Below are 13,861 nucleotides of genomic sequence, written 5' to 3'. Positions count from 1 at the left end.
TGCAAATCTCTGAGTGCCTGTTTATATTTGGATTTATCTTATATGTGACTGTGCACCGGAGGAAGATGTTGGGTTGTTTAGAGGTGAAGGGATTATATTATGTGGTATGTGACCACACCATCTACATAAAAAAAAATATATATATATATATATATATATATACACACACATACATACAGACACATAAAGTGCGGCTCTCCCTTCAATATAAGTAATAACGCCGGGTACCTGCATAAGTGCAGCAAAAACGCAGTATTCCTGATGAAAGTGCCGCATTGATTGAATAGAATGGCACTGAAACGTTGCTGATAGGGAGGGGGCGCACAAAAAAAGTGTCACTGCAAGCCTTTTACACAGAACGACGCAGAGGTTCAATATCGTATATATGTAATGCATGCAACAACAGTTTGAAAAGTAAAAGTAACAATATACAACACAGTACTGGTATATATACCATGTCATTCCCACCACTAGGATACACTTTAGTGGTGTTCTGGGCATCCCTTGAGTTTGTTTGTACCATAATCATAAAGGAGAAATGCCAACTGGGTACACACTTAAACGGCGGATCGGTCAACCCACTGATCCGAAATGCGACGCAAGATATACACACGGGTGGGCCGCAGGTCGCCTATTCAAACAGCCAGATGTACCGACATATCTGCATCAGATGTGCATATTGAGAAGTACATACTCACCGATGCACTAGTGATATGTTTGTCAATCAAACGAATGATATATATACACAAGTGTGTACCCAGCTTAACCAAATCCAAAATAGCAGCACGGGAGGAGCAGAGGCCATGCAATGGAGGGCAAAGCTGGACACTTCTCACCTATGGCAAACTACACAAATAAGAGTCGAATATCAATGCCAACCCAAACTTAGCTCCTGCAAAGCTGTGCTTTGGTTACAGATGGCTAAAGATTGTCCTCTAAAAAGACAACGGTTATAAACCCGGTTAGAGCCCTCCATGATGGCCTACAAGATCCATGCAGCAACAGCCCCTGAATGTGGGACAGCAGATGCCAACTAATATTATTAGAAATACTTTTAATTAGATCCATATGCGCAAATCATCATTTTCATTGTCAAACAAAAGTGGAAAAAAAACTCTAGTTATTAAATCTCAAACATAAACTAATGGTTTACGGTGCAAGATCTAATTTTTCTCAGCCAAATGACTTGCTGCGTACAAGAACACAGCTGTTCCTAGTAACTGTCTTTTGCACTTTGTGTGAACCCCATAAATAATGAAGTTATTTTTCTGTTTCTGTGTTTTAACTTTATAAATAGCAAAATGTACTTTGATGAATTACTGAATTATATTAAAAACCCATTGCTGTAAAATAATTAATTCTATTAAAGAGGCCGCTCAACCTGAAAAATGTAAAAAAAGGATTGATTAGTTCTAACATTTGATTAAAGAACTTCCTTTACCAATAATAGTACTACAGTGGGCGATCCTCCACCATTCTCTGTATTATCAGAGTCCCGGCAACAGCATAGAGCCAGAGACCTCTATTGATCGCCTTAATTGTTGCTCGGCTCTCTCTATGTAGCAGGGGAGATCCAGAAGAGCAGCTCCATGAAAATAGAGCTGCTGGAATAGAAATCCTGTCACATTCAGTCCATGAAACATTTTTTTCTTTCCTGCTGAGACTTGGGGTTTGCACAAAAGATGAGCGAGTAAGGTCTTCAAGATCTATGAACATGTTTAAGCTACCTTGTGGGGAATAAAGGTTTTAGATAACAAGATATCAAGATCTGTAATACATGGATGAGGGATATGATCTGACTTTCTTTGGTGGGAATTCAAGTCAATGGGATGGACGCCCCATAGAGGTGTGACAGAAACTGGCGATTGTTGACACTACCGTATATGGTGCCACACTTGTGCTCGTTTGTTGAGTCTAGGGCTGGAATGGAGTCTGAGGCTATTGTTGACGGAAGGTGATTTGTTTTAAGCTGGGTACACACTGCACAGATATATCTGCAGATGATGGTCGTTCATACACACTTAACGACCATCATCTGCTTATGGCCGTGGGTCCCTGCTGACCAGCGGGTGTGTCCCGCCCCCCTCCCCGCAGCATGTGTACGGGTGGTCGTTCACACTGCCCAATGGACAGATATATTTGCCATCGGCTGTGCAGCAGAGCCGACACAGCATGTCTGAACGGCGTCGTTAACAGATATATCGCTGGTACACACAGGCCCAATGGGCACCAGATATTTTGGCCGATCAATTGGTCACCCAATATATCGTTCAGTGTGTACCCAGCTTTAAGCAGTTTCTGCTCACGGACTTGGACAGGAATGTAAAGTGTATGGGATGCACTTGTGTCTTTGACTGGTAAACAAGATGTGGCTGCTGGCGACTGAATGCATTGGTGGGACAGCCGGAGTCTTCATGTGAACCAGATGATGGATGCTTGAGGCACACAGGTGCAGGTAGATAGGATAGAGAGTGTTGGTACGTCAACCAGGCTAGAACCAGTAGGACACTGGATCACATGGAACCCGTAGTAGCTCTGGACAGCCGGAATGAGACTAGATTTCTGGAATGGGGCTGGATTGCTTGGAACACCGGATTAGGGCCGCATTACATGAGTCACCGGAATGGAACCGGATTACAGGAATCACCGAATTGGAACTGGAATACTGGAGTCAGTAGTGCAGCAAGATGATCATTTGCACCAGTATGTGCTAGATTTAGAGTGTAGTGCTGTGAAACTCAGGTATTACAGGACACAGGGCTTGATTCAGCAAGGAACGCAAGTGAGAGAACGCACGCACCCAGACACTGAGAAAATATGCTAATCAATGCATACGCAAGGCAACAGCAGCACAAGATGCAGATGCCCAGCAATATATAATGCCGCCCACCTCCATTTACTCACAGCCTGAGAAGTCCGCAAGACAGCAGAAACATCGGTAACATCGAGAACCATCGAACACATTAGCATAATAGTGGTTGACCTAACCTCATTCAGGATTTGAGCAACTTCCTGCACGCAGCGAGAGCTTAGGCTGCGTAGGACCTCGCAATGGCTAATTTATGCATGCCCCTGCAACGCCGTTCAAAGGCACTGGCACGCCTGTGTTCGGTCGACCACCCCCCCGTTACCACCCACAAATGGCACTTCCTGTCACTCAATATCGGAATGGACTGCGTGTAGTCTGCGTACCCGATCGCACTGGCTAGTTTGCGCACGTGCAGTGCAATGCATACGCAGTGCGAAAACATCAACTGAGTGCGTGCGTTCTCTCACTTGCGTTCCTTGCTGAATCAGGCCCACAGTAAGAACTGTATTAGCCTTTTCTCTGACTGGACATAGCCAAGTTTGGAAAGTACTGAGGAGATTGCAGGATACAGGTAGAAGGTGCTCAAGGCAAAAAAGAGAAAAGACAAATTATGCCTATTCTGGGGCACCCTTTTAGAAAAATACAATATGATAATGATATAATGAGTAAGTGTAATATAAAACTTAATATTTAAAAGAGAACCTTAAAAAAAGTATTCTACCATGCAGGTAGAATGTACAAAACACAAAGTACATAAAAAAAAACACATACAAATGTATCCACTCGGGATAAACGTAGTCAATTAATTGAGCAAAACATGAAATCAATATTGACCACAGACGTCTACAACATCAAAAGTTGACAGAGTACATGAAAAAACAACACACAAACATAAATCCACTCAGGATTATAGTAGTCGATAGGTGATCCCAAATGATGTAAAGATCAAACACAAAAAAATTAAAAATAATAGCATTTTCATATTGTGAATATCTAATTAAGGTCAATAGAGTCCGTAAGCTGATCACAAGTACGATAAAAAAAAACAATCACTTCAGATACCTAGTGTGTTGTTCAAGAATTCTATCTGAAAGTAATGCATGTGGCGAAAATAAATATAAATTGTGATGCAACACCCTAATCCCTATTACAAATTGTTTCACAGAGGTCTAACTATATACTAAATAGTAACTAAATAGTAATTCATATCTGAGATGGTATGTCTATTTCAAGGGAAGAATTTCAAGGGCAATCGTACTCCACATCTTACCAGCTGAAAATCGCACCATGTATGGGCCGCTTTAGACAGTAAAAATAATGACGGATGTATCTTAAGATACATCAAAGAAACGGACTCAGCAGAGGAGAAATAGCGTGAACTAAATAAATAAATAAAAAAGTATTAATAAATAAAATAAATAAATTAGTAAAAATAAAAAATAAAAATAATATAAGAAATAAATAATAAGATGTGAAATATGAAAAATTATAGAAAATTTTAAAATACTTATAATTTAAGTAGTGTCTAGCAGGGTGTTAGCAAGATGTAGTTGACTAGTATAAACGGGAGTAGAGGTTGACTATAATACCAAGTGCGGATAGTTGGTAATATAACAGGGTGAGATTATATAGAATCTCAAGAAAGGAAAGAAAAAGGATAACGAAAAAAGGGGATGTATGTAATCAAGATTATTATCCGCAGATGGATAATGGTGATAAATAGTGTATGAAAATGAAAAGATTCAAAATTGATCAAATTGTGCAATATCAGGATGCGAAGAATCAATGTGTGAAAACATAAGTAGAAAATATCTGATTTTAATGAAAAATCATGTAGAAAATATTGAATAAGCAGGTAATAGATGAGACAAGTATCCTAATATATGTCAATATATGTGCCTGATGGGGAATAGATAGAGAGGCATGATTGGTGTTTGGATAGGTGATCTATGGTAGTGCCTGATATGAAGATAATGGGGTGGGTATGTGTTCAAGTAAATAAATGAGTGAGATAATAAGAAAAGTGCAGGTGCAGAGGTTGTGAGACTAGTGAACAATAGGTCATAATTTGTGTATGGTGAAGGTCAGAGATTGGGGTGAAGAGAGTAGAGGAGGAAAGAAAAAGGAAAGGAAATACATGGGTTACATCCGATATTATCATATTGTATTTTTCAGTATTTTTCTAAAAGGTGCCCCAGAATAGGCATCATTTGTCTTTTCTCTTTTTTTGCCTTGAGCAAAGAAATAACTTTCTATGTGTACAGCACAAATCCTATGGGTGTACCACCAACCAAGAGTTATCCAGGATCTCCCTAGTGATAAACCGTCATGTTGGTTTTTTAATGATCTAATTACTAAATAACATTTCCATTAATTGCTTGATGCACGACTAGTGCAGACTCACCCCCCCTTACCTTATCCATACAGGTAGGAGTCTGTACTGCTGGACACTGATACAATGGCTGGAAGTAGAGAACTCACTAAATCATAGGGTACTTACAGGGGATTCAGGGGGTAACAGCACACCAGGGATCAGAATCTGCAGCAGATTGGGAAATGCACTACAGCAGCACTTGCTAGAAACTGTAATAAACACTAAAATCAGGATCCTGCAGGCTGGAGACACAGATGAATCCTCAGGTAGATAATTAGCCTGGAGTGAGCAATTAGCGGCACCCCAGCTGTTGAGGAACTATACATCCCAGCATGCCCTGCCACAGTTTTGCTATATGACCAAGAGAACACTGTTGCAAGGTATGCTGGGATGTGTAGTTCAACAACAGCTGGAGGGCCGCTTATTGCCCGTTTTACAGTCAGGGACTTCGGCAATTGCTAAGGCTGTAGGTATTGCAGACTGGAAATTCAGTCAGCTCAGCAGGTTACTGAAGACGGAGATCAATGGCTGAAGTCTGTATACTGTACAATCACTATAGCTGAAGCTAGGTGGGACACAGTAATCAGCAGGCTTAACAGATCAACTCAGCTAAGCAGGATTCTGTGGTAGCCAGGAAACAGAAGAAACTACACTCTGGAACCAGGGATTGTTGCAAGCAAGAGCTTGGATAGCAGGATATCTCTCATGGAAGAGACTTGTTGCTCTGGCACTGGAATGATGACCAGAGAAGGCTTACAAATGAGTTGCAGGTCTCTGATTGGTTGGCTGGTGTCAGCTGAGCACAGGAAGACTTTGACTGGAGGGAAAACAATCAGCTGACATGCTCTAACACGGTGACGTTAGTGCATCTGTTATCCAACCAAGACAAACAGAAAACCTGACCTGCAGGACAGGTGTGAAGGTATGTCACTTGACAGAATTACTTCAAATATGAATGTAGCAAGTCAGGATCGTGACATATGGCCAATATGTGCACAGTAAGGCATTGCAGTGATGCCCGGTGGTATGTCGCACTGAACTGAATCGGACCCTATGAGTGACAATAAACAAGAATTATATTTAAAATTATTGGAACTTTAATAAATCTTCAGTGAAGAACTTCAAAAAGAGTGACAGTAGAGGTAGAGCTGGTTTAAAGGCCAGGGAAGGTCTATATATTTTTTTTTTTTAACCATTGATGTGCTGCATTAAAGAACCTGTGATCATGAATAATTGGCTAGACTGTGGTCATAAACTGAGCCTTGAAGATGCCACCTAAAACCACTATGGTGCTGGATGTAAATATTTTCCCCAGTTCATCCAGAAGGAAATTGTAGAACTGAAGGCATGGACTTAACACCCAGATCTAAGCTGTACTCTAGCTCACAGGAAGCTCTTTCAGGACCCAGGAAGCCTGTGGATGTAGTCACACAAAAGATATTTCTGTCTACAAATCCAGAAAACATATTAATGGAAAAAAAAAAACCCTGCAATGGATAGCATTGTGAAGACATCAGAAACTATATATACATTGCCCAATTCTGAGAGGCATGCGAGTTCGAAGGTGGCCAGATCCAGCAAGTTTTATCAAACTGCACATTCGGTGTAGCGAGCATACACATCTTTGCGTATTTCTGGGTGATAGGGATGCATCTCTGTTGTTTCTGTCCATCCGTAAAAAATTCTCAGTGTAAATTGCACGGCCAATGGGCACAGAAGAGAACAAACTTGTGAGAGTTTTAAAGGCATGTAGCCAGAGTTACTTACTATTCTGAATCATTGTGTATGCATTCTGGATGCCAAATTCAGACAGATCCCCTGTAACTAGCATGAGGTAGGTTTAAGTGCCAATTGATGACAGCTGCTCTCTTGCACCACACTACAGACTTGTTGGTCTCTTACTCCTCCCTCTCTATGCCCCTCCCCTGGAAAGACTTCAGCTTCTTACTAACAAAGCCCATGAAAAGGATTACACAAACCATCAATCAGATCAAAAATACTAGAGAAAACTAGGAAGGAATCGCAGTGCTCCTGGGCCTTGACTTAGCAGATATTGGCCCTCATTCAGAGGCGATCGCAAGAAGCGACCGCTCGCTCTGAATGAGGACGGCCGCTTGTTTTTTTAAGTGCGGCCTCCTGGTCGCTAGCTAAGCTGTGGGTTACCACCCACCAGCTTTAGCGACCGACCAGGTTGATGGTTGTGATGGTCAAGACCATCGCGGCTTGCGACAAGACCCTAAGGTTGGGTCTCGGCAACCGCAAGCCCCAGGGAGCTTCCTGCTCTGATCGAGCAGGAAGCTCCCCACTGACATCACTGCTGATGTCAGAGCGCCCGCCCAGAAACCGCCTCCGTTTGTGAAACCACCCCCCCGCCACGCCTACAAAACGGGGCGAGCTGTCGATCAACATAGACAGCCGTCCCTTTTGTAGTGAGCTCCGGAGCGAGAGAAATTCTCTCCCGCTCCGGGGCTTGCGCACGCGCAATGCGGCCGCTGCGCGTGATGAGGGCATAAACATCGACCCGGTTGCAAGCGCTCAGCGCTTGTGACCGGGTCTGAATGAGGACCATTGTTCCAAGGTTATCAACGCCAACAGGCTTTGAGTTCTTGAACAATAGCAATGCAATTTGTGATTGAGTTTAGAGGCAGTCCTGTCGAACTCTAGCTTTCCAAACCTTTCGTTGGTTTCTTAAAACTTCTGGAAAGAAAAGACCACTCTCCAGGCTGGGTGATCTGCCAACTGGGGAAGTCTACTATCCAAATGTCTGCTGCCCAAAGCATGATCCTGGATCTCCCACATGACCAAATAACTTTGGTTACCCTTTGGTGACTTGATGTAAGCCACTGCTGTCGAATTGACCAATCAAATTTTAATGGGTCTGCAAAAATGCATGGACAATGATAGGCAGTGATGCTTCTTTCCCAGACCAAAGACCCTGGAGTCGAAGGGATAGGATCACTGATCCCCAAAACACGTAAGCTGACATCCATTTGGAGAAAAGACTGCCAGTCTTCATGTTTAGGTCTTCAACACCAGCAGCAAGTGTCAAGTCTAGGAAGACAGACAAATGATCTGGGATGCCAGGAGAAAGTCGGTTCTTGATCATCTGGCCAAGATCTCCAGCTGTAATGGATTTGAATGAAAACAGGCAAACTATACCGCCTCGAAACAAGAAACCTATTCCCTTAAAAACGTCACAGTGGGCAGGATGGAAACTAGTTTGAGAAACAACAGTGATCTGACCTATTATAGGACCATACAAATTTACTTGTCCAGCAGGAAAAAAACACGCTTTGGCAGCCATTTTTATGGTGGATTTGCATATAGAAAAAAAGTACACTGACCGTTAGGGCCAAATGTGATAGGGTGAGAGTTTAGAAAATGTGAGAGTTTAGCAGTAATCTCTCACACTATTACATTGGTCGAGTTGTATATTCAAAATGGGAAAACATCTGGATTAGAGTATACTTCATGAGAGTTCTTTGAGTCTGAAAAACATGCAAGTTTGCATGTCCTCAGACTCTATTACATTGGCAGAGTTTAAAAAGTGTGAGAAAACTCACATTTTCTAAACACTCACACTATTACATTTGGCCCTTCGGGCCGTATTCAATTAGACGCGAAAAGTCAGTTTTTTTCTAAGTTTTCGACGACTTGCGCTTTTCGCCTGTTTACCACTTTTCGCCCTATTCAAATCCAGGACGTTTTCGTCTGCGCGAAAGCTCCATAGGCAAAAACAGGCGAATAAGTTTCTCCAACCAGTGCAGGCGAAATTATGTGCAAAATCTCTGTTTTGGGGTACAAATGTGGGGACTTGAATCAGAACCCTTTGGGATCCCCCCAATGACTAATAAGGCAAAAAAGAGACTTAAAAACACCCTAAAAACGACTTGTCATTTTTGGGTCGCAAATCTAAAAAGTGTTGGAAAATGGGTAAAAAGTAATGGGCCTGGTATTTTGGGGGGCTATAAGGTTGAAATAGGTGTTTTTAGGATTGCACAAAGCTGCAGCAGGTGTATTTTTTTTATATTTTTTAAATCTTCACTTTAGACAGCCCAAAATATACTAGTACCCATTTACATGTACCCCCAAATTTAACTACAGTACTTTTTTCTCAAAAAACATTGCTTCATATAATTTTTCCACACTTATGCAAGTATGCATATAACAGCCCTTTGATTCAATATACGATCATTAAATACTTTTATTAGGGCTATTAATACTCTACTATATTGACTTCCAGAGTCAGTTAGGCTTTTTATGGGGTACAGACTTTTCACTAGTTTCACTATTCACTACATTCGCCTATCCGCGTTTTCACCTGTTTTGGAATTGAATAGGGCGAAAAGCGGTGAAGCGCATGGCGAAAACATTGCATCCAAACCGGCGAATGAGGCAAATTCATTGCGCTTTTCGCCAAACTGGACTTTTCGCCTCCAACTGAATATGGAGTAGAAAATGCAATTGAGAAAAATAAAATGAGAATGCAAAGCTATCAATATGAATGTCATGCAAACTGAACCGCATGACTAATAATCGATACAATGTGGTGAGAACAAAAAACAATTTATTAACAAAATGGGGGGCGTAGTCATAATCAATATGATATCCCATTGTATAATGTGATAGGGAGTAAAGACCTTTTTTTGGGGGGGGGTTTAACGGTGGAAGGAGACATAGATTACCAAGTCACACTTAGGACAGAGGTGAGTAGACAGTGGGGGAATTAATTAATTTAGGAAAGCGCTGCAGTCTCAACCTCAAGACCTAAGAAAGAGAGATCAAGGCACTAGGTTCAGGATAATTTTATAAAAATAACTAAGGTATGGAATTATTGTCATCCCCATGGACTGTAAGAGACTCACCACAATCGAAATTATGACAATGAAAATTCTGAGTGCTGTGGCAAAGTTGAAAGGTAATGATTAGAATTGAAAAGTAATTGTAACCCCACAAACCTGAGGAAGATGCAATGGATCTTCCATATGGGCATATTGACATAAGAGACTTCTTTATCTAGAGAAGCCAGGATCTCTCCATGTTCCATAGAATTTATGACCGAACCAATAGACCCCCATCCAGAGTTTGTCCAGTCCAGGTACAAGTTTCGAATTAGGATGGGCCTTAAAGTTCTGTATGGTTTCTGAACAAGGAACCAGTATAAATGATAACCCAAGGATTCTTTCAGCTATTGGAAGAGGGACTATGAACCCCCTCTGTTCAGAGAGATTTGATGACCCCCCACCCCAACCGGCTGCACTGTTAACCAGATTTGTCAGAACTGGAATGTCAAAGATAAAGGTGGGTATTTGGACCTGCAAGTTCAAAACAAAGACCAATATACTGTTGACTGAGCGCCTGCAGAAGATTTAATGCAATTGACTCAGAAGAGTAGCAGAATAGACTGAGTCGGGCCAGATCCTGTAATGCAGATGATTTGCAGTGTTGCATCCTAGGCATTTACCTGACCATACTTGTCTTTTCTTTATGCATGTGTGTTCCATTGAGAACACAATTCTGTGAATTAGCAGCTCCACAATTTTGTGAGTGACAGCAATCTCACTGTGAGAGTGCTGAATCTGCAGTTAACCACAGGGTGTGATGGCATACCATATTGTGCAAGGAACACGTCCATTAAGGCGTCAGCCTTAATGATCAGAATTTCATTGCTTTTTTAAGTTTGAGTGTCAGAAATTCAGTAGGTTTTGTGAAATTTCAGATCATGTCTAAGACGTCTCAATGGGACATGTGAAACCGTAAGGTTTTTTGTCTATCGAATTTCATTGTTTTTTTGTAGTTTATTAACCATCAGGGATGAGAGCAGCAAACCGGGCCACCTGCAGGAGAGAAGGGCAACAAAATGGTACACTAGCACTGGTGGTGGAGGGCACAGCAAACAGAAGGTGTTTCGGGGTGCAGAAGTAGAGATGGCTGAGGTGGCAAGCTGCTGGTGTGCGGGGCAGTGGCAGCAGTGGGGGACAGAAAGGCTCACTGGTGCTGATGGTCCCAGCCCTCAACTGCTTCTTAAGGCCCCTACACACGGAACGATTTGCTCACGATATGATATCGTGAACGATTTCCCTTGAACACTCCCCGGCACTCCACGTCACAATATGGTGCTTCAACAGCACATTTTGACTTCAGAACTATCGTGCAAGGTCTAAAGATACAGGTAGCTTACTGAATACACAAATCAGTGAGATTCGTGTGGTTTGATCTGAAAAAAATAAAATAAATCAATAAGACACAGATCAGATGCATGGAGTGAGATCCGTCCGTGCATCTGTTAAAAAATGAATAAAAGATATAGATATAGATATATATATATATATATATATATATATATATCTCGTATTCACCGGCGGCACTCACAGGACTTAATTACAATAGTAATAAATCAGGAGACACTACTCTATAGATGCAATTAACGTTCCAGTTGTTTTATCAACTTTCGTCTCTTCGTCAGTGAGATTTATATATTTATATTATATATATATATATATATATATATATTTATATTATATATATATATATATATATATATATATATATATATACACACACACACACACATATACACACACACATATATATACATATATAAATAAAAGACGCATCGCGTGGGCCTTCCCCCCCGCCCCCATTGGTACAAGTTGACATATGTGCTGTACCCCACTCCATTCGTGTTTTTGATATGGTGAATGGTCAGTTGAGACTTGAGAGAACAGCAGGAACCACATACTAGTGCTGGAGCTGCTGCCAGTGCCACCAGTCATGATTTTACTAGTCCATCTACATCAGTGGTCGGGGAACAGGGGTAAATTACCCCACATGGGGTAAAAATGAAATTCCTGGGGGTAATGGATGGACAGCTGGGCATGCATATGAATCATTCTATAATATAGTATGATTCATATGCATGCCCGGCTGTGCCGCAGGGAGGCTCTAAGCCGGACGCCCGCTGAGATGTGATCAGCGGCCGCCCGGCTCCTTCCCTGCAGCGCCACGTTAGCCGGAGGCTGGATTTCTCCTCTGAACTCCAGCTTCCGACTCTCTCCATGCGCACTATGAGGAGCAGCTTGGCAGACAGGACGGCGGCGGATGCAGGAGAGGTACTGTACTGTACTGTATATGCACAGGGGGGGGCAGGGAGGGAGGACTGTATATGTACAGGGGGATAGGAAGAGGGATTGTATATGCACAGGTAGGAGGGACTGTATATGCACAGGGGGACAGGTAGGAGGGACTGTATATGCACAGGGGGGGCAGGGAGGAAGGACTGTATATGCACAGGGGGGGCAGGGAGGAAGGACTATATGCATAGGGGGACAGGTAGGAGGGACTGTATATACACACGGGGGTATGGAGGAAGAACTGTATATGCATAGGGGGACAGGTAGGAGGGACTATATGCACAGGGTGGGCAGGGAGGGAGAACTGGAGGACTGTATATGCACAGGGAGACAAGGAGGGGGGACTGTATATGCACAGGAGGGCATGGAGGGGGACTGTATATGCACAGGGGACAGGGAGGGGGGACTGTATATACACAGGGAGGGGGGGGGACTATATATGCACAGGGAGCGGGGACTGTATATACACAGGGAGCACGGAGGGGCGACTGTATATGCACAGGGAGCAGGGACTGTATATGCGCAGGGAGGGGGGACTGTATATGCACAGGGGACAGGGAGGGGGGACAGTATATACACAGGGAGGGGGGGGACTATATATGCACAGGGAGCGGGGACTGTATATACACAGGGAGCACGGAGGGGCGACTGTATATGCACAGGGAGCAGGGACTGTAATGCGCAGGGAGGGGGAACTGTATATGCACAGGGAGCAGGGAGGGGGGACTGTATATGCACAGGGAGCAGGGACTATATATGCACAGGGAGCAGGGAGGGGGGACTATATATGCACAGGGAGCAGGGAAAGTGGACTGTATATGCACAGGGGGACAGTGAGGGGGCGGGACTGTATATAGACAGAAGGGCAGGGAGGGAGGTCTGTATATACACAGGGGGACAGTAAGGTGGCACAGTGCATGTACAGTAAGTGATAGGCCCGGGAAATACATATATAGGTAACCTTTTTCCTCCTGCTGTGGCTGCTCCCAGCCTCGCGGCTCTGCTCCATCCTCCGGCTTCTTGTAGGTCTAGCCGAAGTCTATGCGCTGCTGCCTCTGTTATTCTACTGGGCGGCTGTGTCTCCATTAACGGCAGGGTCCATTAGCTGCAGGGGTACTAGGCTCAACTGCTCTGTCAGGCATCGAACACCATGTGCGCGGCTGGAGCAACTCAGCAAGTGACATAACACGTCACAATGAGGGGGCGAAGCTGATCCTCTCTGCCAGGCAGGCTCCATTGAGACTATAATACCTGACAGTGCCGTTGATTGTGGCCCCGAGATGCCGCCTCCTTCTTAATGCCCGCAGTCACTGACTGGCCAGCATACTATAATGAGTCACTCAGACTCATTATTAGTACTGCTAATGCCAATTAGCTTTATTTTGACAGTACCTGGCTTCTGTAAAATCTTGTCGCCAGGAGTAAAATTTTAGTTGCCATGGCAACCTGGCCCCCGGGATTTGTCGAGCCCTGGATTAAGGCAAGTGTTTTTTGGGGTTTTTTTTGTACAAGCAGCACTACAGGGGCATTATATGGGGGCACTAC

The 13,861-nt window shown here is 43.3% G+C and overlaps 1 protein-coding gene across 1 annotated transcript in view; it reads right to left on the bottom strand.

Moving 5' to 3' along the window:
- GTF2A1L (general transcription factor IIA subunit 1 like) overlaps positions 1–13,861 on the bottom strand; it is a 110,767-nt gene that overhangs the window by 73,360 nt on the left and 23,546 nt on the right. The window lies entirely within an intron of this gene.

The sequence above is a fragment of the Taudactylus pleione genome, unplaced genomic scaffold (assembly GCF_031769625.1).
Source record: "Taudactylus pleione unplaced genomic scaffold, aTauple2 ptg000522l, whole genome shotgun sequence".
Classification (NCBI taxonomy): domain Eukaryota; kingdom Metazoa; phylum Chordata; class Amphibia; order Anura; family Myobatrachidae; genus Taudactylus; species Taudactylus pleione.
Note: the sequence above shows the minus strand (reverse complement) of the source record. Positions and strands in the feature narration are given on the sequence as shown.